Raw genomic sequence first — 5084 nt, 5'->3', positions numbered from 1 at the left:
TTCCAGTGGAACATGTGACATTGGGGTAGGGATAGCAGATTTTTTCCATTAAGTAATACTACTGGGTCGGGTTTGGGTATACCCATGGGTACAAGATTATATCCATGCCCTATCCACGAGTAATCGGGTCGGGTTTGGGCATCGCCCATGGGCACAAAAGCATATCCAAACCCTATCCATTCGGGTCGGATATCCGTGGGTATCCATGTCCATGGGTAAAATTGCCATCCTTAATGGTGGTAACAACAAAGCTTCCCAATTTGCATCCCTGAAAGGACTCCGTGCTCTTTGCTGAGAAGAACTCACCTCTGGCCGACGGCCGGTGGGCGGAGCAGACACTAATTAACCTTGGGCAAGTGTACAATGACCTCGTGGGAGACGGCGAGTAGAGGAAGTGGACATGCTACCCCTACTCATACAGAATAACGGCTCTAGTGAAGTGGAGCTGATGGAGGCAGGGCTCGCGAGCAGCGGCGGGTCGCGCCGGAATTTGGTCACTGCAGGGGATCCATGCTCGGGCCTGTGGGGGAGAGGATTCGTGGCACGATGGCCGGGGAAGGGGCCGGTGCGACGGAAGCGCTGCCGGTGCAAATTGTGCATATGTGTTTCATATGCAGCATTTCAAATTGAGCCAAAACACAGGTTCGGTGATACTACAACATTAGTACGGCTACAACCAAACAAGTTTATCTGTAGTTCAGTAACAACACAACATAAGTTAAGCTACAACATGAATCAAGAAAATACACTGAACTGCTATTTTTTAAAGGAGTTTGAACTACTGTTTTTGTTCAATAGAACTTGTTTGCAAAAAGAAATATTGATTATTAGTTGAGGCGAGCACATCTGCAGAATCTGGAATGAGCTAGGTGGGGTGCCAACAACAATGCTCACGCCTTTGTGTGGCTGTGGTTGTGCTGCTAATTAACTGAAACCATAGGATTCATGGAAGAACAGAGAAGAGGGGCAGAGGAAGAAAGTGAAACGGCCATGGGGATCGGGGTGCTTACCCAAGCTAGGATCTGTTGAGGCGGATGTCCTTGGTCCAGCACCGCACCGGAGTAGGCGACGACGAACTCGACCACATGCATGCTGTGGTGGTCGTCCTCATCCATGGAGGACGGCGGTTGCTGCACCGAATCCAAGAAATAAGTGAGGGGGTTGGGAGAGAAGAAAGAAGGGGAGAGGAGTGGGCATGAATCAAGGGGAGAGGAGATCGCACCGCACCGGTGTTGGAGGTAGCCAAAACCCTAGCCGCGGGGAGGGGTCGCGCGCAAGCGCTTGCTGCCACGAGGAGAGGATCTGGACGGAGGGAACGAAGCACCGTCGTGAGGAGAGCTCGTGGGTGTGCAGTTCCGGCAACGGCCACCGGAAGTAGTCGGAATCGCCCGGCGTTAGTGGCGGCGACGAGGGTTCGCGGGAGGAAGAAGAGAAAATGAGAGAGCGATGGAGGTTGTTCGCTAGGCTAGGTTGGTTGTCTCGCTGGGCTGGGTGGGCTGAATTAGTTGTAGCGCTTTTCGTAACCAGTGCTACGACTAGGTTTCTATGACTAGCGCAGCCCAGCAAACCCATGCTACTACTATGACCTGTCCGCAGGACACGATTGGGGATATTTACTAGTAGCGTGTTTTTTTATCCACGCGCTACGAGTAATATTTACTAGTAGCGCGGGTCAATATAGCGCGCTATTAGTAAGTAGCAGTAGCACGGGTCAATATAACGCGCTACTAGTAAGCGGCTGTCTATAAGCTTTTTCCTACTAGTGATAGTAACACTACCTTTAAAGGTGTGATACCAGGAGTGGAGGCCCATTGTACGGGCTCATTCACACTATAGGTAGTATTTGGTTCCCCAGATAACTTTCGTAGCAAAGAGTTAATCTTCGACATCATCCCTTTCCGCAGTGGTTACCATGCACTGCTTAGACGAACTACCTTCGCCCGCTTTAACGCAATCCCGCATTATGCTTGCTTGAAGCTCAAAATGCTCGGACCTCATGGCATTATTATAGTCACTGGCAATATGGAGCGATCACTCCGTACTGAAGAACACACCGCAGCCCTTGCAGCTGAAGTGTATAGCGGCCTTATCAAGCCGAGCTGTCCATAGGCCACTAAAGCCAATGCCGTATCTAAACGAGTCCTGTCCGCGCATAAATCAGCGGATCCAGACACTGATTAGCAGTTCGGCCTCCGTCGATCGCCCCACCAGGTTGCGGCTCATGTATCGCGCGTACATAATTACGCACTAAAGATACCATGGGCGACGCCGGAGGCACGCTGCAGAATAGGTTCATTACACGGCTTGACCATAAATGGACCGCATACACCCTTTTCCTTTCAACGTAGGTTCATCAAGAGCCCTACTTACAAGATGGTTGTCATAGGAGATCCTTTTAAAGGCCAACACATCCCAACCATCAAACCCTCCTCTCAAAGGACTCACAACTGAGGAGAAAAGGCGCAGACGTGTGGCAGGGCATCATGGGAGTTTCTTTTCCAAATATAGATTTTTAGGCCCTGTGTTAGACTTTCCCTTATGTAAATTCTTTTCTTTTTTCCTTAGGCATGTAATATGACCTTAATATTGAACGACATGGCCTGTCATCGAAATATCAATAAAGATATAGAGGGCACACATGATTACCACCTTCTTGGTTGGGTGTTAGAATTTTTCTCGTCATCTGCGCTACTCCTTATGTTCGACTGACACACGTGGTTTGACACGGTCTTCATACTAGGGGCTGTATTTGGCCCTGCTAAATTCTTAAGTCCGAACACCCATAGGGAACTCTTCGGCATCCTGGATATTGCAATATATGCATCTGCTCTGAATCATGTCTTTGATCTATAGTTGGGTTGCCCGGTTCCTGTGTTTGCCACCTTACATTCCGCAAGTTCGGCTAAGGTAGTAAAGGAAGAACTACTGCGATTGTATTTCCGGTTCGTCCGGTCAAGTACCTCAGTAGAGAAAGCCGAAATGACTGTCATTATAAGCGAGAGTGGGTCAGCGATCCAGCGACTTAGTGTTATACTACGAATCGTTCGTGATTTATGCCGTGTCATACGGGGGGCTGGGTTTTTGACCAGCCGCGTTGCAAAGGCGTCGTACTCCGGATTGCCGATCATGCAACAAGGGGCTAGTACTTAGCACCACCAATGGACTCTTATGGCTCAGTGAAAGTACTAAAGCCGCATAGTCTGATTGCCTAGTTCACTTTGCAAGACACCTCCTACATGGGACCAAGACGTTGTAGTAAGTGCGGTCATGCAATCCCAAACACCCCTGTAATATCTACGTGGGGGCTGAAGCCGGCGACTGCTAAACTTTCAGACTATAAACAGCAAAATAGGAGGATAAACTGATAATAAAACATAATCACAACTAACATACATTACAAGTTCATTATTATTTAGATACATTAAAACTGAGCACTTTTTCAGTCATCTCAGAGTATTAGTGTTTCTGGCCGTCAGATCTTCATATTTAAATGTTTTAGGCCGTTTGATTGCTCTTAATAACACGGTCTGCTCGCTTCGTTCGCTTTGACCGAGCGATTACCATGCTGGGCCGCTGCTCTAATAGCAATTTTGAGTACCAGCGGTGAATTGGGCCTGATGGGCTTCTTCCATGCTCCCCATGAGAGTCGTCGCGTGGCGGCCTGACCGCCTGAGTGGTAAAAAAATCCGCGACGATGCGGGGCTCGCGGCCAATGCGTAGCTTCTTGTTCGCCAGCGCACCTCTGCAGCTGATGCGGCAGCGAGAAGCGAACAGGCGCCACGACTGTTGAGTGGTGATCAAAACCGCTAGCATTGAAGCAAGCGATTAAGCATCAGTTACTTGATGCCAGTAATGGCAGCTGTGGTGCGCCACTTGCCGGCGACGAATAATGAAGGTATGTTGCTCTTCTCTTTCTGCACTTCGTCCGCCTATATACAGCAGTATTTTCTTACTCTTGCTGGTCATGACGCTTCAAGATCTACATGCGCGACTAGGTGTGCTACAGCTGCATCCACTATCTTCGTCTCCTCCTCTCCTGCAAGCATGTTTTTCCACCGTTTCGGCTCTACTCCACATTCTCCATGCCTCCTCCGCTCGCCTTTCCACCTTGGCGCTCCGCGGTCTGCACCACACAAATGATAGCGGTGGTAACGATGGCCTCGAGGTTCTAGTCTGCCTTCCGTCCTCACCCCCACAAGAACATAGGCCTGGGTAACACATAGATCATTGCTCCACGGTGCCATGGCGGCCTTCCCGTGGTGAGCGTCACCACATGGAACATGCAACGTTGTTGTTGCCTAGCTTTATCTCCATGCCAAGTTTTGTTGTCACCTTCATTCCTAAATTTTACATATTGGGTTAGGTTGGATTGGTCTGTGGTACTTCATGTTAAATTCGAATCTCATGTATCTGAGTCCGCTCCATGTCCATGGCAAGCTGACACTTCTCTCCCCTAATTCTTCATGTTTTCTTGATTTATTACACATTCAGTTAGTGTAATTTACTTGATCAAAGGGTGGATCTATACAGGCTAATGTATCCAATAATATTTTGTGCTTGAAGTGTTATCTGCTTCTGTTACCATCCTATTCATGAACAGTCCTACTTTTTTTCTTTAAAGAAAAGTGGATAAGATGGTGACAAGAAGCTAGAAGCCATACATGAGAAGTTTCAGCTGATGACAGTACTGTCAACAAGAATTCGTCCACAATAAGATGGGTCATTTGCAGTCTGCAAATACATGTTGTATATCAACCTAATGTTCTTAACTGCTATCACGGTAATTAAACTCAAATTAAAAATTAAAATTATGTTCGGTTTTTGTAATTTCTACTTCTTTTTATTTAGAAACCGACCTATCTTGGTTTTGTGAAACTGTATTGTGTGTCTTCTTTGGCTTCAAAGTGTTGATATATGTTAAGTTTGTGGAGGGCTTAAATTCTAGAAGAATATTTAGTTTTACTCAAATCCCAAGGGATCTTCATTTAACTGTTTTTCTTCTGAAGCTCACACACCAATGTAATATAACAGTTCTCTACCCTAGCATCGAGATTATGCACAACTGTAATTTTTAAATTTGTTGT

The sequence above is a fragment of the Triticum aestivum genome, chromosome 1B (assembly GCF_018294505.1).
Source record: "Triticum aestivum cultivar Chinese Spring chromosome 1B, IWGSC CS RefSeq v2.1, whole genome shotgun sequence".
NCBI classification, from domain to species: Eukaryota; Viridiplantae; Streptophyta; class Magnoliopsida; order Poales; family Poaceae; genus Triticum; species Triticum aestivum.
This window is presented reverse-complemented; position numbering follows the sequence as displayed.